We start from the raw sequence: 23,093 nt of genomic DNA, 5'->3' as shown, positions 1-23,093 counted from the left end.
AAGGACCATAGATCATTAAGTACAGAAGAATACCTGACACATCATATGCCACAGGTCTTTCCATTTCTTTTGTGCATTATACATACTGTATACTTATATATAAAGTAATACTCTGGCTTATCATGGAGTTCATTTCATACATACATTTCATACAGATCCAGTATTTTTGAAGGAATGAGAAAACATCTTAGAATCTCTAAGAAGTTCCTTAGAAAAATGACCTTTAAGAAAAAAATAATAATAAAAGAGAAGACAATAAAATTTCTAAAATAAGTTTGCCTTCCAAAATCAAATTTTTCCTTTTCCAAACGAAACATGAGCAATGGAGTAAGTTAAAAATGAGGAATATATCTCAAACATGTTAAAATCTAAAGCACTATGTTAAACTACAGCATCTTGAGGGAATAATTTTACATAGGAAGCAAACAACAATATATACACATTTTCCAAGCATCCCAAGGTACTTCAAAGAGATGTATTAATGAATTATATTAATGAATCAGAGGAATGAATCAGGGCCAGCTGTCAGGAAAATGTCCAGAACCAGCATCTCCCAAGACCCAATCCAGAGCTGGGTTCCCAAAATGAGTTATGCACATTTATACATATCTGGAAATTAAGGCAAATTCACTGCTCAAATACACTAAATTTATGTCTCTGGAAAGCCAGAACCAGAGAATGATTCTGGACAAGGAATAGCTCAATATTCCCTTGAAATTAATTACTTAATTCAGTTACTTTGCAAGGTCTACTGGCAGATGTCAGTAATGTTTCAGAATTAAAAAGTAACAATTATAAATAAAATAATTCAGAAAAGAATAGAAGACGAGATTTGTAGACCCTGATCCCACAAACACACCATGAAATATAACTGCTGGAAGTAATGTTAAAAATATAACAGCCAATAGAAATAATTGGGAAGCTCCAGGTTCTTCTTAGTAGACTGTCATAAAGAATATCTCCATCCTATCATGTCAAGACCACTCAGTGTCTTTTTCCACAGGCCAGAATACCAACTTCAGTAGGGAGAGAAAAAAAATATTTAAGGATGCCTTTCCAGTTTCAAAAGTAGAGTTGTTGGTATAATTATACTTTCTCATTTTCTCAAAAGTTTCCTATCTTGTCTTAACATTTTACTAAATATTCTCATTTACTATATATAAATATATACACACACACATATTCTTGGCCAACACACACATCTCAGACATTATTTCAAAGACATTTCTGTAAAACACATCATGGCAAGCATAAAAAAAAAAAAGGGAAAATAGGTATATTTTAGATCCAACAGAACAATAACTTTCAAATTTTCAAAAAAATAATGAAAATCTATTTCTTGAGGGGTTTTTAGTCAAGTCTAAAGAATACAATTTATAAGGAATCTTCTCAGTAACAGTCAATTTAACATAAACTCCACACACAGAGACCCCTCCTGTGAAGTCTAGACTCAGCAAGCTGGGAGTTGGCTGGTTTTTTTTCCCAAATTCTTGTTTGAAAATAAAACTTATCTTCACCCCTTCATGTTCTTGATGTTTAGATACTTCAGACCCATGTTTTTATATATAAATAGGCTAGAAGGTCAGGCACACGTACACAGACAAAAAGGAGCATCTATGTATTTACATATATATATGTGTGTGTATATACATATATATATATATACATATATATATATATAGTCATGGGTGTGTGGCAGTCATGTGCACACAAACAGAAAATGGATATTCAATGCAAACATGAAACTTCAAATGCACAAATTGTTTCTTAATACTCATCCTCACATCAATTATTATAAATTATAATAATAAATATAAATGAATATTAAATTAATACTGAGTACTTGAAATAGTTGGTACTTCCCCTGACAGTCTCTAGGATTAACACCAAATTTCACCAGAGGATAATAGTCTTAAGAACTCTCACCAGCCGTAGCCTCTTTCTGTCATTTTTAACATCCAAAGGGCAAAGAAAAACTAATCTGAGCCAGGGTTTCTTTTTGCATGCTACAGATAAGTCATCTCTGGCATCAGCAGTCTAAGTCCAGGCTTCACATTGATTTTCTTTTTTCCTGATGTATACAGTGAAATTGAAGACCTATGCATTTCTGTTAAATGAGGTTCTGCCTTAGCTAATAGCAAACTATGACAATGGTCTGCAAAGAATTGGGTAAAGGAAAGCAGTCTTTTAAAAAAAAATTCACCAACAGCAGCTGTAAATTCATAACTGTCAATAAAATTGCTGAGGTTTTTATATGCATATTAACAGCATGCTTCAGTGTAAAATAAGATTCTTAATTCTTTTCACAGAGCATTAAATCATATTTAAGATTAGAAAGAATCCTCAGGCAGCTACTGGCAGGTGCCCTCCCTTTGAAAACCTCTCTGCTCCGTATGTTTTTACTTTGTTGACTTCAACAACAATCTAATTGCAAAAAAATCTTCTTCAAGTAAAATCTAAAACAATAGAGTGCAACTACACAATTTATGCTGCTCTTCATTGACTCTAAGAAAAATTCCAGGAGCCTAATGTGTTTTCTTGTAATGCCAGTGAGATGTATTTCAAAAGGAATGTAAGTCACAAGCAGAAGATGGTGCAGGACAGGGCTTCAGGTTCCTTCAGCTTCATGGGGAAATGTTTTATACTTACTGCATACTGCATGAGGGAGCACCCTACATGCTGTGAGGATGGAATGATGGTTCCCAACAGTCTGTAAGGACTCAGGAAAACAGTGATACCTCCAGAGAACTGTCTGTTATCAAAACGTTTCTCAATTCCCATATCCCACTGGGCACCAAGGGCACTTTCTCCCTCTTGCTTATGTTTCATCCTATGCCTCAAAAGTAACGTGAAATGTGCTAGACAAAATCTGCCCCTCTGATAGCTTGTTCCTTAAGGGATTAATAAAACTAAGTGACAATCAGAGCACCTCCAACCACTTGTCCACTCATCTTTCTCTTAACTTCACTGCCAGTGCAAAGCAGCTAAGGCACTAGGACACCACAGGAGCTGCGCATATTTAATCCATGACTGTTGCTAAAAAAATAAAAAATTGTTAAAGTCAAAAAACTCTGTTGCTAGGACAATATATCACTTGCATTTATTTTATATTATTATGAATTATTTCTTCTTAAATGTGGTACTTCCTTTTGGTGGGAATTTGACTGTGACTTGCAGAATCTTTATCAGAACTCTGTGCCTGTGCTCACTGGCACACTGTCCATCTGCTGCCCTGTTACACATTTGCCAGCCCTGTGCCCATCCCTGTGTTCCCAGTATTTTCACCCGGACCAAGGGGCTTTCTGGTGTGATCAGCCTCTACTCTCCTTTACCCAACTCAGTGTGCTGGCACAGCACACGAGGGGTGAAGCAGCAGCATTCAGCTTCCCAGCCTTCTCCAGAGGAAATGACATCCTGAGCAGCCTGTTATTATGGAATTGAATTTTAATGAAATGCTACTGCTGCACACCACTATACAAAGAACATATGTGGCTGCAAGTGATTAATTACAGTCTTGAGGAACCTAATAAGAGACTCTCATGTTTAAAATACTTCATGGCAACTATTCATTTTTTCTCTCCAGTTATCAAAATAGCAATGGAGTAATGCACCTTTCATTTCAAATTTGCTTATTTTTCATTTCCTTTATCCTACAGGTTTTTTTATGCTATTTATTGGTTCTGTGCAACAACCACCCTTATAGATATAAGAACAGTTTATAGATATAAAATACATCAAGGATTAAATCATACAAAAAATTTATTTTGATCAGAAATAAGTATTTTTTCATAGAAGTGTCTGCCCTAAGAAATTCACACTATATTGTTTTCACATTTGCAAAGAGAATGAATTTTAGTATTGTGACTCTCTCAGGAATCTGTCTTCAGATGCTGAAAATTCCAAGAAGAAATATGTCACCTTTAAGAAGTGATGAGCAACTACTGTCGAGCACTGAAAGTCAGTAGTAGTGTGCAAACCAAAAGTATTGGCAATTCAGACTTATGCACACTAACTTCAGGGAGCTACATTCTCATTCCATCCAAAACAGAAATATGATTTTTCACCATGCTGGCCTATTTGACAAGTATGCACAGCCTTATGTTTTAAAGAGGAATCTACACAAACACCAGAGGAACTAGTATTTGGGAAATGGCTTTGCTTTTTTGTGCTGGACTGCAAGCAACTCTGAAACCAGTTATTGACCCCAAACCACTGTCCAGCAGCAGAATTTCAGTACCAGGTCCTAACTGCTGAAGGAATATTTTTCACACTGACACAAAGTTTCATACTTATCAAATGTAACAAAACCCCATTTAATCTTTCACTAATACACTGCAAAAAAACTTCAAAGAACTTGCTTCTTGCTGTTATCGTAAAATAAACAGAGTTGTGTGAAGAAATTAAGAAAGCACCCACACACTGAGATGACTTTTCTGAATATTTCTTTATGGACAGTCTGAATGTTATTTTTCAAAGCCAAACTATTCTTAAACCTTTATTTTATACAGCTGAAAACTGGCCAAACCCAGAAGAGAAAATAGAAACCCTCAGGATACTAATCCATACACCCCCAAGTTTATACCTTTTCCAAATGAAACAAAACCAGCCACACCCTATCAATATCTATGATTAATATCTATATTAAAAAGCATAACCAATTTCAGGAAAAAGCAGTTCTTTCAGGCTTTCTTAAAATTATTTTTAATTTTACAGCAGGTCCATGTACCTCTGCCATGACAGCTGGCTGAGTGGACAGCTGTGCACACACTGCAGAGCCACAGGCACCCGCCTGGCTTGCCAATGTGCGCTGAGGCTGCTGCTGCTTGCAAGAGGACAGCCAGCTCAAGAACAATTTTTTTGTCTTCTACCCCTCCTGTTGCTGGTAGCTGCAGCCAAAGCACTTAAAATGACATCAATTTGCTGCCATCTACAAGTGTCAGGGTAGAACAAGACAAGCACAGACACCTGTGGTAAACATGCTTGCCTTTGCAAACCTGATGGCTGGATGAAAGCCTCATTTTTTGGGAATATTAACATGATGAGCTCTGCTGGTTTGTCCCTTGAAACACAACTCACATGTGAAATAGTGTGTCCTCAGAAATGAGCAGCATAATGATGCTTTATTGCTTGAGAAAGCCACATATCCCAAGAGAATTTGTGTCATTATACACCAGGAGTAAGGCTGATAGAGCTGACTTTAGGCTCTAATAAAAGAGGTGGGAAAGAGATGAAAAAACACCATGAAAAAATTCTTTTGTTACTTGTTGAGATCAATCTGAATCAAAATGTGTTCACAGTTATAATTTCTTGTACAATTGAAAAAACTGCCAGTAGGAATAGCATGATTTTGCTTTCCAGCACCACTATAATCCTTATTCTTATCAAAGGAGGCTGAAAAAATTGCTAAGTTATTTCATTAGGAAATACAGCTAATTTACAGGCAGGGTAATTTTCCCACTACAAAATTGTATAATGAGCTTTAAACTCACTAAATAAAGGGTCTCTTCTCTGAGTGATTGTGCTTAATTTACACAGGAATTAGTAGTGACTGGACCTCCTTTCAGAATTGCTTTAAAAGAGCTGCATTACTAAAAAAAAATCAACATCCTTGAAAAATATCCTAACAGTCACTGCAGTAAAAAAAAATACTTCTCTGTGAAGCAGTGCATAGATACATTGAGTTCAAAAATATCTTTTAGAGAATAAGCATATAACTTTTAAATTGGGTATCAGAAAATCTCTAATGCTGATTTGTTATTAAATTATTCACTTAGGCATTATGCTGATAGAATGTATAGAAAAGCCTAAAATAACAGATGGACAGCAATGCAAGGGAGCAATCAATACTTTCATTTACAAAATTGTTGTCATTGTATGCAATGTTAACTATTTATTATTATTTGTTGATATTAATAATTTTTTTATGGTGGGTTTTTTACTGGCTTGTCCATCCAAAGAATGAACCCTTTGGTTCATAGACAATTCTTACCAAATGTAGTCCAGTTTTCACAAGTGGTAGCCAGAAAACTCCAGCATCTCTAAAATTCAGATATTTTTGTATATTTACATAGAAACTAGGCATTAGAAACCATTTCCAAGAGCACTTGTTAATGGTATCACTGCAGTAGTAGATATCACACATAAACATTGTTTGTCCCTGGCAAGTTATAAAGGTTATTAAAATTCCCGTTACCTAAAGCAGTTGACCCTGAGGTTGTGGAAGTAGGAGAAACACATTTGGAAGTTTCAGTTAAAAATTTCACTTCCCCAGCTTCCTTCGTAGTGTAGAAAATCCTTATCCATCTTTTCACTCTACCATAGAAATGAGATTCGTAATATTTGTGGTCTGGAAGGGGCCATTAAATAAATAATATAGCCTGTCCTCCTTTATCAAGGCATGCATTTCATAGAAGGTCTACACATCACACAGAATCAGCGACATCTGTGGAAATCATCAACTAAATCGAAGCCAAAATATTGCCAGTCGGCAACACAGCCCAAAACTGCGCTATCACAGCAGCAAAGATAGCTTACAGAGAATGAGGAGAAATTAATCAGGGAAAAAAAAAAAAAAAAAAAAAGAAGCAGTAGTGGAAAAAGAATCATGGCAATAACTGGGATGCGATCCATCCTCGGTGTTATGTGCAGTAGATATAATTCGCGCCATTTCTAATATGATATATGTTGATATATGTGATATTGAATATTTGTTGGAGTATACACGTTTGTATAAGAAGTCCCCCCCACCCTCACAGGGGAAACCTGGTGTATGTTGGAGCCCAATTTACAAGTAAAAGGATGTGGCTTGGCCCGGAGATGGGCCATGTCTGGAGAGATACTGGGACCCCAGGCACTGATCATGGCGTGAACGACCCGAGATGGGTATCATGGAAATTCTCTGGCAGACACATGTGAATGCAGCGTTCCCCGAAAATTTCATCAAGGGATTCACTAACTCCTGACACTGAATTGTTCTTCATCACAAAAAAAAAAAAAAAAAAAAAAAAAAAAAAAAATCTCATTAACCTATGGACTTTGAATGGAAGAAAAGACTGACTGCCGAAATCTTGGCTTCAGGCAGAATTTTCCCTATAAAAACCGCTTGTGCCAGGATGGAGGTGTATGGGCATAGGGGAAAACCTCTGCTGAGGCTGACCTCTTTGTTGCACACCCAGGGCCGACCCCGGGCTCGACTCTGTTCTTTCCTTGTGGCTGGCTAGATAGAATTTGATTGCGAAATAAATATTTTATTTTTTCATATTAATTTGGCTGGACAAATTTTCATTTCTGACATCGGGAATACGGCATCGCTGCCATCTGCTGCGCAGGGCTGAGAGCGCAGCTCGGCAGCGAGAGCCAGCGACAGGACAGCCTGGCGGCCAAAGGGGTTCCCCGGGCTGCCCGCACACCCTGTAAAGCCGCCTTCTCTAGCTCCTTGCCTGATATAAATGATTATAATTTGTGCCTCTGAGATATTGTTATATTAAATGTAGAAAATATGATTCAACATATGAAATTTTTATGTGTAGTAGATATAATTCGCGCCATTTCTAGTATGATATATGTGATATTGAATATTTGTTAGGGTATACACGTTTGTATTAGGAGTCCCCCCCCCCCCCACCCTCGAGCGAAACCTGGTGTATGTTGAAGCCCAATTTACACGTAAAAGGATGTGGCTCGGCCAGGAGATGGGCCATGTCTGGAGAGATGCGGGGACCCCAGGCGCTGATCATGGCGTGAACAACCCGAGATGGTTATCATGGAAATCCTCGGGCAGATACATGTGAATGCAGCGTTCCCGTAAATTTCATCAAGGGATTCAACAACTCCAGACACTGACATCACCAAAAAAGAAAATCTACATATCAGCATATGTACTCTGAATAGAAGAAAAGACTGACTGCTGAAATATTGGCCCCAGGCGGAATTTTCCTGATAAAAATCACTTGTGCCAGGATGGAGGTGTGTGGGCATAGACAAAACCTCTCCTGAGGCTGACTCCTTGTTGCACACCCAGGGTCGATCCCCAGGTTCGGCACTGCGTTTTTTATTCCGTGGCTGGCTAGATAGAATTTGACCACTAATAAAACTATTTTTATTTTTAATTTGGCTGTATAAATGTTCATTTATAATAAACATATGAAATATTTAGTTTAATATAAAAGCACACGCCAGTGCTGCAGCCAGCCACCCCCCCATATTCAGGTTCCACCTAAGCCAAACAATGTCTCATTTGCAATCTAATACACGTGGCTCTCCCGGAGATGGGCTGTCCCAGGAACCGATAAGGGACCCTGGAAGCTGATCATCCCGGTAAGGACTCGAGATTGGACTCTCTGGAAACCTCAGTGCTGATACATCTGAAAGCCACAGTTCCTGTAACTTCATCAGCAAGATCGTCCACACCTGGACTTGGATTGTTTGGACTTGGTGTGGAGAAAAAGAACTTTATGAATATTGGGAACTTTGAATGGAAAGAATAGGCGGATGGCTGAAATCCTCGCCTCGGGCGGAAAATTTCCTATAAGAACTGCGGGGTCCGAGAGGGTGGTGTGGGTGTCTAGAGGAACCTCTGCTGAGAGGTGTCCTGTCTGTCACTCACCCAGTGCCAAACCCAGGCTCGGCACTGCCCTTTTTCCTTGTGGCTGGCGAGATAGATTTTGATCATAAATAAAATTCTTTTTATTTCATTTTTAATTTGGCTGGACAAATTTTCATTTATAACATTGCCCCTCTCTACTTCACCCTTCCCACACCCACCCTGACATGGCTGGACCTCTCTCTAAGTCTGGAAGACGAGCAGACCGAAGGTGTGGAAGTGGATCTGGTAACTAATGTATAAGCCAGGACTGTGCCATGAACACAGCCTGAGTGTGAGCTACAGCCCAAGGCTTCTCTGCAAGTGGCACACACACTACCCAGCTTCCAGCAGCTTTGACAGAAGGAAACCCTTGGATCAGGTTCCTCATGCGAAGTTACAAATGCTTTCTGGAGATCTTTTGTGCCTGGAAGTAATTTGCACACTTTGGAACCAAACAGCAAGACCAAAGAATTTGGGAGTGACAATGGTTTTCTCTGACGGAGAAGTCTCTACTTCATCATACAGAAATCCACCCATATGTGGGTGAAACATCTGCTTCTGAAAGTGACTGCATATCCATATGATGTATGCAGAAGGAGCTTATGCCTCTTGAATGCAAATGTAGTAAAGCACCTGTGAAAATGCTTTTTAAATCATAACCAGTATTTACTGAACTGACACAAACCACTTAAAATAATTTAGATAATAAGCACTATCAAAGAACACAAAATGAACTTACTAATACCCACAGAATAATAAAGGACACTTGCTGACAGTATTGACGCTCAACAAAATTTGTCCACCACAGCAGTTCACATAAACCATTAAAACCTACAGACTTAGATTATATATGAATTTTGCATGACTGCACATAGCTTTTGGTAGCAACTGAATATAACCTTGGGCACTTCTGGGAGAAGGACAAGTCCACCCCCTATCTCAGATCCAGGTACTATACAGACTGAGGAGGCAGCTCCCATAGCTGGCTGAACACCCCCATCCTGTGCCACAGAGCCACAAACTGGTGTTTGCTGGTTTATATATCCTGCACACACTGAGAACTGCTCTGATACTTCAGGGAGACTGGGAATTGCAGCTCAACCTGTTTGGGTCAGCTGAATGTCTTCAAATAAGTAATTTCTTGCCACCCCTCCAGCATCTCACTCCCTATCCCCCCTTACAAAAATAGGGTAATAACAGCAACCTCCTTTGTGTAGCAGCTTGAGATTGTTGTTTATAAGAGGAAACTATTATTGTTGAAACTAATTCTTCAAAAACTTCACCACATATGTGAATAACAGTGGTCCAGGAGCAATTTTCCAATCCAGCAGTAATTCAGTGTTACTAATTAAAAAAAAAACTTTGTTGGACTCTGTTATTGACTATGAATGTTTTCCCCAGGGCAGTCATCTCTGCTTCTTTACCCTTGTCTTTTCCAGCCATTTTTTCTCTCTCATTCACCACAATCCCCCTTACAGTGCCACCCTGGTTTATACTTGTTGCACCTCAGCCTTCAGTAGCACTGAACTTCATTCAGCAACTTCATGAGCTCAATCATTGTGTTGTTACTGAGACATGCTCAGCTGGTACACAGAGAGGTGCTGAAGCTTTGCACGGTGCCTGGAACAGAATACTGTTAAAACTCACAGAAACTTTCATTCTTCAAAGCATATGTAAGGCTAAGACATAGCAACAATGCTCCAACACAAACAGTTGCTCTGATTTTTTTGAGGATTAAGAACCACCAGTAAGAAGAGGAGGGAAGGTTTATCTGCCATTGACCCTAAAGAGTCATTTTTGTTTTGCACTCATTCTTCAGGTTATATGGAAAAGGCACAGCACATCAGCACACAGACCTCCAGAGTGAGTTGTATTTACCCTGCAACTGAAGGAAGAGGTTCTTAAAGCAAGGATCCTGTCACTTCTTTTTGCATAGAATCAAGAACTAGTTTTGTAGATGAAGAAATGCTAAATATTCATAAATGCATTTAAAAACTGGGCAGAAGAACCCTACCCATAATTCTCAGCTTTGAACTCCTCACATAATAACACTTTCTGACCTGCAGAATGACACACATTTCTGTGGTATTTTACCAGTACTAAGCACTGCTGGGTAATTTTTTTTGCAGGAACAATGTAAGTATAAATTACTAAAGTGGACACAGTATCTTTGGAGATGGTTTAACTTCATGAGGACCTAAGCATCCAAAAGGCTCATAGTGGCACTGGCTACATATATGTTACCACATATTACAGACACATAGGAACTGGTCTACAGACCAAAATTTAGTGCTGAGGATCTGTCATCCCTACTGCATGTATTTCAGATTTTTCTGTTTCTCTGTTTAAACTTTAGACCAGCTCTGCTTTTATGCCTTTTCCTGAAGCTCACTTGCACCTGGTGTACATTCAAGACTCCCTGAGCACATCCTCTAGTTTAGTCTCATAAACAAAAAACATCAATTTCCTGTTCATGTTCTGCTGTTCAGCCAAAAGCAACCAAAGGGGACTGACTGGGAAATTCACTTCAGAGGAACACCCCAAGCTGAATTAAAACATGAATATAGATGCACTTCTTGAGACACTTATTTTTTGTGGTCCATTAAGTCTTGACAAATGACCATATTTCAGTAATAACCACATGGAAGCTCATCATAGGAATAGGATTTGAATTTTTTCTGTAGTTACATTAGACAATGACAGAGCCCCTAAAGGACTTTAAGCATATATACACTGAATTGTTTCCTTTAAAAAACAGCTAAATTATTTTCAGACTGAGCTTAATCACAGCTTACCATCTCAGCAGGCACACTTTCAGTGAAACTGGCCTGTTACCCTCTTTACAAAACCCTGTGATTTTTATTGTCAAAAAATATGCCAAATTTCCATATTAGTCACTCACTGAATTACAGGGCATGGGACCCTGAGCATGGCCAGCATACCAGAGACACCAGCATCCCTGCTCATAACTGCATTGCCCTGCTCAGCTGAAGGATGAGATCCTGCTCTTGCCCACATTCAGGACGATCTGGATGCAGAGGAGAGGAGAGGACCCACACAGTAGCAACCCCCTTGCTCTAAGTGGGGCATAAACATCACATGAGTTGTTTCTATTTTGTTTTCTTTTCAGCTTCTAAGTCAAGTTAGCAAAATGGCTGTTGTTCTTGAAAATATTACATAGAAGAAAATAAAAGCTTAGAAAAAAATTGTAACAGGGAACAGAAATTCCTCCATAAGCAACTCTTGTGAATTTGTCCCAAAAACCCATTTTGATCATCACTACAATTTATAAACACCTGATTGCTCAGGGACATTATCTTGGCAGTGTCAACCCAGACTGCAGACAAGCACTCAACATCATCAAAGTCAGCACAGAAGTTACTGTTAATTTGCAGCACTGTGGAAAGGGCCTGCAGACAGGAAAAAGGATGAAATCAGAAAGGGGGACATCCTCTCATAAACTCAGATGTGGCCTCTCTGATCTCCCTGCTGAGGCACAGTGACAAAACAGAGCAATGAAATTGCCACTTGTGCTGTTCTAGAAATACTCCTTCATCCTGGAAATTGGGAAATTTAAACAATATCAGATTTAAACCCTTTCACTCTCAAGAAATGAATCAGCCTATTTTCTACTTAATGCAAGTTTAATGTTTTAAAAAGTTTAAAAGGTCTTTGTTTTAAAGGATGTTAAAGAATTAGTAGGAAATAACTAAACCAGCATTAATTACCTGTTACATTTCAACAGCTAGTGAACTACAAAATCTTCAGTCAATTCTTTCCCTTTTTTTTGTACATCAAACACTCAGGTTGATAGTCTCTGACATAAAATAAAGATTTTACATTTTTGAATGGAAGAAATTATGCCTTGTCTTCTTGCTATATGAAACATCCCTTTTGCTATCATTCCTTTTCCAAAGCTTTTAGTTAAAGTGGGAGCATTCCTTTCACATTTTAAAGATAGTACCTAAATTTTCATCTTACATGTTTCAATAAGGCAGTTAACATAAAATATAACATATTTAGAAGCACCACAAGACACAAATGTATCAGGGGTGACTCACTGAGAACTGAGAGTCTCAGATACACCTCTCAGACAGCCACTGTTCTTATTCTTTCCTTCACTGATAGAATTACAGTAAGGAAAGAGTTACAAAACAGGGAATGTGACAGATGCAGGTTAAGATGGAGTCAAACTGAGATGAACTGATATTTTATTATTATTTTAATAAATACATAATCTAACTGCTTTACTTAGATAGATGCATTGGTACCAGTGTAATTATTTCTATTGCTCATGGTTTTCGATGCTCTGTGAGAGTAAATCCCTATCATCTTAAGCCAACAGAAGAGCTAATCTTGACTGCCTATAAAAGGGAAGTACTGTACAACTGCTGACGCAAAGGGAAGAGCACCATTATTTCATGTGATGTGTGGGATATTACAAAGCTTTTACAATGCTGAGGCTATTCTTAGGAAAATGTGAGGCCTATTTTCTGAACTGATTTTTTTTGTGTTGTTTGAAACTTAAGAGTACAAGAGCAAAAGAGGTACCAAAGGAAAAACAGCAAAGTAACAGTGCTTGAAATGTTATGGTGAAACAACAAATGATCATGCTGCAATTTGCTGCCAGTGGATATGAGGACAGACTTCCCTTTCCAATGCTGTCAGAAAGTCTGTCTGGGGAAGATGTCCAAAAATGCCCAGCCCAAATCACAGCCAACAGATTAATATAAGATGATAGTTCTCTTAAGGCTCTTTTTACTAAACAGGCTCATCCAAAATAGGAGGTAAAAAATAAAAATTTAAGAGCACAAATCTTCACCAGCTGCTTTGAAGAAATAACTTGTTTTCAACCGCTTTAGCATAGCAGCTCCCAGGTAAAAGCAAAAAAAGGAAAACTACCTCTAGAAATACTGCCAGAAACTACATAGGTGTACTCATTAGTCACTTTTCTGGGAAGTTTCATGCACGTAAGGCATGGCCTTTGAGACTGTTTGCCACAATAAAATTAAACACAGCTGAAGATACAAGAAATTTCTCACATAAGAGAAAACTTTAAAATATTAATTTTATATCAATCTGAATAGCCAGTCTATGGAAAAATTGCAGAAAATGTATTTGACAGTTAAAGAATACAGGATATTATTTTGAAGAGATGCATCATATTTTTTTGGACAGTCTTGTGATACATATCAGTCCTCACTTTACCCAAAAGACTCATTGTTGTTGCAGTACAAGCAGCATATGTGATGTACTCCATTTCTGCTGGAAGGTGAAAAATATGCAAGGATATATCTACAATCTTAGGAGAACATATTGAAAGTTATGTAAAAAGGATATTAAAAACTCCACAATATAAAGAGTCAATTAGCACCAGGACTTAGGGTGGGGTGTTTTTTTGTTTTTGTTTTTTGTTGTTTGTTTGGGGTTTTTTTTTGTACTTCTGCTGTTCAGAGGTAACTTTCTCAGCAAAAAAACCCTGCTAGTAGTTTGAATTGGGGCAACCAAATCCTACTCAGGATGTCCTTTTAGAATTTCATAATTCCAGGCCTAACATGAGGCACTAGAGCTAGGAAATCACCTCTTGAAATCCTTTTCTGAAGTGCAACCATGTGCTGAGTCTGCCAGGAAGAACTGTAAGACTCACCTCCTCACTTCTGAGCAGACAGAATAAATGAAAACACAAATGGAAAGCATCCATTCATCTTTCCTATTTATATATACCAGCCCTGTAACCCACCTGCAAAAAATTAAATTTATGGAAAACATAACAATGTAACCAACTTAGCATGCAGGAGACAAAATGGGGATGCAAACTGATAATGGTGTTTCAAAGCACAGAAGAAATTCAGAGTTTACCTCTGCAAAGAATAAATAACTCCATGTTCAGTACTGAGTCTTGACAACTTTAGTGTCACATATTTTATTTCTCTGTTTAAATGTGACTTCACATCTACCACACTGTTTTGTGTGTGCATGTACAAACATGCATTAAAACAATCTCAGGGAAAAAAGTGATAGTTGATGTAGAGCAATAATCCTCTGGAAGAATAGTTTACAAAAGATGACAGAAAGCAGGAAGCACAAGTAAACTTCTGGAGAAGATGCCATGGGAAAATGAGAAAGCAAAGTCAAAGAAGATCAGATAATTAGGGCACAGGTATAATAAACACACTGCATTACTAGATTTTAAAATAAATCTAGTATAATAATTATAATAAAATAATAGATTTTAAAATAAATCTTTTAAAAAAAAGATCATAAACTTACAAGTGTTGTCACTGTACAGTAAAGTTGAAAGAGAAATCCTCCATGACTAAGGATGAGTGAGTTGTGTGATCAGTTAAAGAGAACAATCAGAATTCAAAATAAAATTTTCCCCAAGCCAAAAAATGGTACCTGTGAAGGGAAGAACAGAACAAATGTTACTGAAAAAAAAAACCCCAAAAAACCCAAAACCAAACCAAACCAAAAAAAACCACAACAAAAACAACAAAACCAAACCCTAACAAAAAGTAAAAAGAAACAAATAAAAAGACCCCCTGCCAAATAAGAATTCTACGGAGTTGAGCAGTAACAAGAAAATGTTCTACAAAGCTTAAACTACAGGGAGGAAAACACAATCACTTTCTAAGAGGATCAAATGCTCAGACAGCATCAGTGTCAAGTGCTGAGAGTCATCAGTCTTGCCACAAGAAAAAATGTGCCATGTACACTTATTAAATTCCCAACACTGCAGTGCAAAGCTGTAACACTTTTCACAGTATATTAACAGTATAACAACTGCCTCTAGAGAGGCTGGGAAGTTAAAAAAGCTAAAAATTAACATTTGAATTTCAAAGTTTGCTTGGATAGCAACTGAGTACCATTGAAAGCCTTTCAATTAATGGGAGCTGTGATGCATACTAGAAAAACCAGATTTATTTTATAACAACTGTGCACCACAGAGGATTGCAAGCCCTGTCAGAGCCCTGATAGTGACCCAGGATGTATCTTTTCACCTCATACTTCTAATAGGGTCTCTTCACCACTCTTGGCTTGGACTACATGATCTCCAGAAGTCCCTTGCAACCATTCTGTGATTATTTCCCCAGCTGAAGGGGAAGAAAGACGACACTGACATATTTTAGGAAGCATACTGAGATCTGTTAATTATACTAGAGAGTTAATAACTCTATGTTAATAATATTTTGATTAAATTGAAGACTGGATAAGCAGAAGAGATTTAGTAAAAAAGTTATAGGGACATCAATGTTTACACACAGCAATTGTGTGAGATTTTCATTCAGTTAAAACAACTTCTGGGGTTACTATAGGTGAAAGGAGTTGAGAATAAAAAAGAAACCCTCATTTGTTTCTTGTGTTTAAAGTAAATATTGTTTGCTCAACTTCCTTGAAATATTGCCTTGAGTATTTATTTCTTCCTGGAACAGATGAATAACATTTTGAGGAGAAAAATGTAAACCCAATGACATCTGCAAACATTCTGACTAGCATCTGAAATAAATGTTACTGTATGACTAACCCCCTACGTTGTTTATTGCCTTTAAAAAAAAAAAACTGGAATTCAATTTTAGTTTTTCTAATTACAAGATATACTTACCATAAATTGCTGACTATTGGGTGCTTTTGCTACTTACCTGCAAAACAAATCAAACAAACAGAGAGTTACTTCACAGCACAATAAACTACACAGGAGAGTGGATGTAATTTAGGTGGCTTGATGATCATCCCTTTTTTGAATAGCAGAGTTAGATGAAAGAATGGAGTGAACCCAAGGATCCAGGAAAAAAAAATAAAATTAAGAACTCGAGCTGGAATACTGATGATGTAAGAGGAAAGCTCAGTCTCAGCAAAAGCACTTCATGACTTGAACATCACTGTCCCCAAGGTGAACGGAAAAGTGCCAAAAATAAACTTGCTTGTTCTGACTCTCAGAATTGCTCCTGTCCCACCTAAGATGAGCATCTGCAGCATGGGATACAAGCTCTTTATGGGGTACTGCCTCCAGCATATTTGTTTTCCAGACCAACTTCACAGAAACCATGTGAACCAATATTGTTTACCTTACACAGAATTTCACTACTTAAATGAATTTATTAGCCACTAAGGCCTGTACACACTCACTGAGAGTTGAGTAAGAAATGGCAAGAAATTATCTCTAATAATTTTCCACTGATCATACCATAACCTTTGGTAAATGCATTTCATCTCAGCTCAAAATTTGAAACAGATCTCATGTATAGTCAGGATGAATCCAGAAAAGTTTCATAGGTATATTCTTCTTTTAAGCCAAGTTTATTAATCAACCATGCTAGAGAGCATAGAAAAACAATCTTTAGATTCCTGACTATCAGGAACAGTTACTTATCATATCTTGAATTCCCCATGTGATGTAAGGATATTAATACAACACAGTATTCACAACATTATGACATGCTATAATTATCTCCATGGACGCGAGAAACAATTTTGACCCTTGTGATAGATTGGGTACTATCCAAAAGATACAAACCCAGTACAGATTTTAAAATATGTGGGTGCAAGTGCACTATACTTTGATCACACTGACAAAAACATGAAGTAAGCCAAGGGCAGCTGGGGCTCTGAAACGATGATGCCAATTTAAACTTTAAGATTGACAGCTCTGTTTAGGATAAGGAAAGCTGAGTGGATGTTATTCAGCAAGGGAAAATCACTGTGGAGGAAGAGATGATGTAGGAGTAATATACTAAAAATAAATATGGAACTTGAGGGCATGTTTAACGTAAAGCAAGCCAAATGCTTTGCTAAAAAATGTGGCCTTTGTGGTCTTTTGAAACTATTACCATAATTTTTTTTCTCCCCTTGAGCTAAGTTCCTAAGAAGACATTAAAATATTTGTAAATGGTAATTAGTATTCAGGAACACATTATAGCATGAGAAATAGAAATGTGCCCTGAGGAGCTCAGCCTTGCTGCCTTGGGCCAAGTCTGTCCCCAACACCAAACCTGGGCAAACAGCTTCCCAAGGCTTTGTGCTGCCATGGCTCCAGGGGCACAGAGTGACACCAGTGCCTGCTCCTGCATAAGTGAACCCCAGGAAAGCCCAAGAAAAGTGACAGCAAGTGACAGTGAAGGCTCTGGGTGGCACAGACACACAGGTCTGCCACCCTGGTGATAGGGAGTGATACGCACTGCTGGAGTCTTCAAGAATCTTGAAAAATCTGAATTTAGCAAACCAGTTGGAGGGAAAGAAAAGTGGCTAAGAAAAGCTTTTACAACTAAAGGCAGCTCTGGGAGCAAACAAAATGTCCCAGGAGATCCAGCTCCAGTGTTTGCACAGGTCTGTAACCTATATGCTGCTTGTATAATAATTCTCACCCAGGGTGCACTGCTTTTAGGAAGAACCAAGACCCTTCAAATTTTACACATCTTCTCCAACAAAAAGCTAACTGGCACTTCTGCATCTGCTCCTAACTGGGACAAGCAATCAAGAAATAGAAACAAGGCCAGAATTTGGCCTCAAGAATTTCCCATTCCAAAAATTCCATTGATGTAACAGTTTCTGCCTTCATATGACGACAGTAAAATTGCACCCACAGCGCAATCTGATGCCATGCCCCTGAGTATCACTTAAAACTACTGGCTTGAATCCTACCATGCACATTTTTTCTCCAGGAAGGAAAAATATAATACTCTCAATGATTTATAAAGAGCTGTTGAAAAGCCTTTGCTAACCTCAGGAAAAGTAGGTTTTACTGGGTTTGGACAGAAGGGAAAAACAACACAAAAACTGCTACAAGATATAAGGATGTGTTTCCAGTGAATAGGCTGTGATTCATTTGTTACTCATAGGAAATTACTTCACTCACATTTTGCACAGGCACAGAAAACCTACATAGCTACAGATTTTTAAATTCACCAAGGAAGGCCTCCAGCTTCCAAGTGTGTACACGTACATATTGTTCACACCAACAATGTCAATGTCCACTGAGGCAAAAAGGAAGAATCTTTCTGTTTGCATGATAATCAATATCTCTAAAAAAACTTTCCCTAAAATAGGTAAGAAGCATCCCTATAGCCCTCCTTCAAAATTTCCTGTCAGAGCCCTGACTGTCTTCTACTGTAATCCCAATAGAAATCTGAATATTTAGGCTTTACCAATTTCTTATTAAAACTAACATTCTCCTTCGGCCCCAGAAGAGATCCCATGAACTGATTCCTTCCACCTATGCTCAGATAAAAGGATTTATTTCTTTGGACAACAAATAACGATACTTTAATGTTAAATTCTGTTTTAATATATATTTCTGCAACGTATATGTTATTTCTCTGATAGGACTGTATTCTGCTTCCCAAACATACCCTGCCCCAACCACGATATATGTGCTATAACTGATCTACTGAGCCAAATCTAAGTTTAATACACATTAATAAAATCTATTGCCTAAAAATTTTTATTCCCTTCCTAAAAATAGTGCTCCAGCTTTCAAAGGCATTTAAGGTGTAACTTCAAAGACATTACACATTGACTTAATCAAAAGCAAAATTTGGATCAAGTTTTTGGTGCTCAAAAAAAGCATTTTTAAGCATATTTCTTTGAACTCAAATATATTTAATTCTGTTCTGGAGCTGTATCTTAAAAAAATAATTTTTCAGAAATAATAATTACAAAACCATGAATTAAGTAGTTTCTAAAAAAGAAATTTTAATGAACTTGCATTCACAAAGTTAGTGTTCTGGTATGAATTGGAACTTATTGGTATGAATTGGAACATATCAAAGAACATTATTCACATCATTTTTTTCATTTATAAAATGTGAACAGCAAGAGTTATTCAACTATTGGTAATGGGTAAAAAAAGGCTTATCTAAAACCTGATGACTTTTGGAATCAGTAGTATTAAAAATAAAAAATTGTTTTTAAATTAAATGTAGATAGATCTTGGTGTAGCCTTATTGTACTCCAACAATTACCATAACAATGCACTTCATTTATTTTCTAAAAAACCCTAACATTTCTTGAAGTTACAGGGAAAATTCTTACTCAAACAATCATTCCATACTCTTGGAATTCTTGCTCAAACAATCATTAAGTTTTGCTGGACCAAGGACTGTAGATTTTGTAGATTCAAAAACATGGACAGGGAAATTTCTCCTTCCAATAGATCTTTATGTAATATGTTGGTTTGTCTTACAGATCTGACTTAATCTGGGTAAATTATCAGGTGAGTTGCAACAATTATCACTGAATATACAAACTCAGTTTGATTAGCTTTAAATAATCTGCATCTCTTCCCTATAAACAAGTTATTTCCCTCATGTTGAAAGGTATTGGTGTCAGGATGAAAGCTGGTACATGAAAGCTGCAGCATGGCTGATCACCTTGCTTTCAGCTTTTCCCAGTATGGTCATGGAAAAGCTCCATATTTTATTTTCAAGAACACTCCTTTCTCCAAACATCAAACACTCATTCATGTTACCAGCACAGAAACTACTTAGAAGCAGCCACAATAATAGCTGTGATCATAATGTAATTATGCATTGCAAGAAATTGATGAAAGTTTTGTTCCAGAAGATGGCAATTTGCATGGATTGATCAAATCTGTGGTTTGGATAAAGTCATTCATCTCAACAAATAATCTCTGAAGATCAGTGGTCAGCCGGGTAGAAAGTCTGGGCTTGTGCTAAAAGGTGACATTTGAAATGCAGTAGATATACCATTATTTTTAGCTTTGGATATTAAAAAAAACTCCCAGTGACACAAAATACGGTAATGCTGAGCTTCGCTAGGTAAAAACCTCTTCTAAACCAACACAGTCTAAAAACTAAAAAGTTTTTAGACTTTTTTGGTCTAAGAACTTAGAGACACTGCAGTCACTGCCAGTGACTGACCTTGATGCAAACATCAGCTGATTATTTGGCAGACATCCCCTTTTTGAGTTGCATATACATTTCCAAGCCATTGATCATTCAATCTCTCATCAGCCTGGCTATTTTCTGCTCTCTCTTTTTGAATTTTAAATACTGGAATATAAACTATTATTTTTATAACTTCTTTAACATTTTTCTCTTAAATATCTTTTAATATTTACATTCTTTTCCTTATTTTGAAATCAAATTTCATTCCTTGCCTCTTACTATTTGTTTATTGATATTTCTGCATTCTGCCTAAGCCCTCTCACTGTCACACATACATTAAACACTAATCTGTTATTTTCCAGTGAAATATCTGTTCCATCAATTCTCTCATATCAATTCTCTCATACTCTATTCCATTTATGGTCACTAAATACATAACAGCCTTAAAGTTAAATACAAAATATAGAAATGCAGCAACCATGGACAATTTCAAGTCATGACTTCATAATCACAATACTAGAACCAGCTTTTAGATAGAATTCACTTTAATTTAGTTTGCTTCACCAACAGGCTATCCAAAACAAAACTCTTAAGTGGATTAAAAAGCACTAGCTAAGCTTTCAGTTGCATAAATTGGCTTAAATTGCTTCTAAGAGCACAAATTAATTCCAAATAAATCATACAATTGAAAAATAATCAGCTACTATTCTATGGAATAGAATATTCTCTGGTTTTGTTTAGCCATGGAAAAATACTCCGAGCTGGCATGCACAGGGACCCAGCATACACATTGAGTACATATCATTCTCTCTCTCTCAGAAGTGTCTCTCTTATGGGCTGTAATATTTTCATCTTGGACTTGCTCAGTAGAAATGTACATACAAAGATGATGCCCAGTCAACTGAAACATCAGCAAAGTCCTTACTCTAGTGTGGGCTCCCCATGACCTTTCCATGATGCCTCAAGTGTTTCCACATGCATGCAAGGTGCGGGCACTGGGGAGCACCTGGGATTTGCCAAGCAAATTGCAGACATGCTGTTACTCCTGTCCATGTGCTTAGGAAATAACAGGGCATGATAGGAGCAACCAAAATGCTGCCAGATGTACTGAAACACCAGGCAAATTACTCCTGAGCTCTACAAATTATTCTTGTCTACCCTGAAAAACACAAATGGTGTATTGAGCAAAAGGCTGCCCCTGCAGACCCCCATGTCGAAGTCAGTTTGGTTTTGTTCCTGTTTCATCTATTTTTACAACTGCTCCTTCTGAGGGCTGCTCCAAGGCCTCACCACATTCTTGCTTAAAACATTTTTCTAATTAACAGTCTTCATCTATTCCTTCCAATTATACCTATTAGTGGTAATAAAGTTACAGAGAGCAGTACAATGCTTTTCAAAGTCTTCTTTTGACTTCTCTGAGCAACCAAACCCTTTTAATCCTCCCTATTCTCCATAATTAATCATTTCATAGCCCTGCTTTGTACCCTGCTCCACTTCAATTTCATCACCAGCAGGAGTTGAGCCACATTTAAAAACCATCTCTGCAAATTCCCAAGCCAATAACTTTCAAGAACGCATTTGCCTTTTTTTGTCAGCATGTGGCTGGTGGTGGTGATTGATGCTGTACATACTGGTCAGTCATTTCCAGACTGGTGGAAATCTCTGGGAATGGTGGCTCACACTCCATAAGCAGCTCTCGTTATCTATCCCCAGCCACTGCAATACAGTTCTGTTAATCGAGGTTTTTTAAGACAAGGTGGTCAAATATTGAAATAGGTTGCCCAGAGGAGTTCTCCCTCCTTGGAGGTATCCCAGATGTGAGTGGACACAGCTCTAAAACAGAAACCTGATCTAACCAGATCTGCTTTGAACTGTACTAGATGAGCTCCTGGAGGTCTCTTCCAACTTAAGTTATTCTAGATTCTTTTTATTCTAGTGACTTGACCAGCCAGTTTCTTAAGACTGATGAACAGTTATTATAGATAAGGTACCTACATTTCACCTTTGCAAGATTTAAGCCAGTGCTGCAATTTAATTTTACCTTCATTTTTCCTAACTGCAACAATAAAGATATTGTTTTCATTTGCTGTAGGCTTTTTCTCCACTTCTTAAGATCTGTTTTGAAAGTGGTTATTCATCCAACTAGATCTGGAGTCTTTCTTTACCCTTCTTCCCAAGAAAGACAAGAATAATTTAAGTTTTCCTACAGGTTTTGTACCTCTGACCTATGGAGTTCTAGTCCGACCCTACATTCAGTTTTTGAGCTCACTACTGCATTAATATGAATGAGACTCCTTTAAGTTGTTGCTTTCAAAGTTAGTTTTTGTCCATTCAATCAATAAATTTAAGTAGTATTACAGGGAGTCTCTTCACAGATATCATTTTGGCATGCCTAAGTCTAGCCCAACAGAGCACAATCTGCTGGTACAGGGGCTATTAAGTAAAGAAATGTCATAGATCCTGAAATAACTGGGTTCAACCATCATTCTCCAATATAAAATTAAAAGATAATACAGCATGGCTGTTGTGCATCTTATTGTGTGGCTGTGAGTCAGAGTCATATTCAAAGAATATAAAAATGCACAATTCATTTTGCAGTATTTATGATGCAATGGACAAACACAGGAGTTTGCTGAGCAATGATGAATGATGAGACTAAAAACCAG

The 23,093-nt window shown here is 37.5% G+C and overlaps 1 protein-coding gene across 5 annotated transcripts in view; it reads right to left on the bottom strand.

Annotated features, from left to right (window-relative positions):
* Positions 1-23,093, bottom strand: part of SMYD3 (SET and MYND domain containing 3) — a 385,012-nt gene that overhangs the window by 170,480 nt on the left and 191,439 nt on the right. Inside the window, exon 1 of one of the 5 annotated variants that reach the window (XM_072927228.1) lies at positions 14,855-14,983. The exons of the other annotated variants lie outside the window; for them this stretch is intronic. The gene's annotated coding sequence lies outside the window, so the exon portion shown is untranslated. Of the gene's footprint in view, positions 1-14,854; positions 14,984-23,093 lie in introns of those variants that run through there. 5 annotated transcript variants of the gene reach the window in all.

Source organism: Taeniopygia guttata, chromosome 3, assembly GCF_048771995.1.
Source record: "Taeniopygia guttata chromosome 3, bTaeGut7.mat, whole genome shotgun sequence".
NCBI lineage: Eukaryota > Metazoa > Chordata > Aves > Passeriformes > Estrildidae > Taeniopygia > Taeniopygia guttata.
This window is presented reverse-complemented; position numbering and strand designations above follow the sequence as displayed.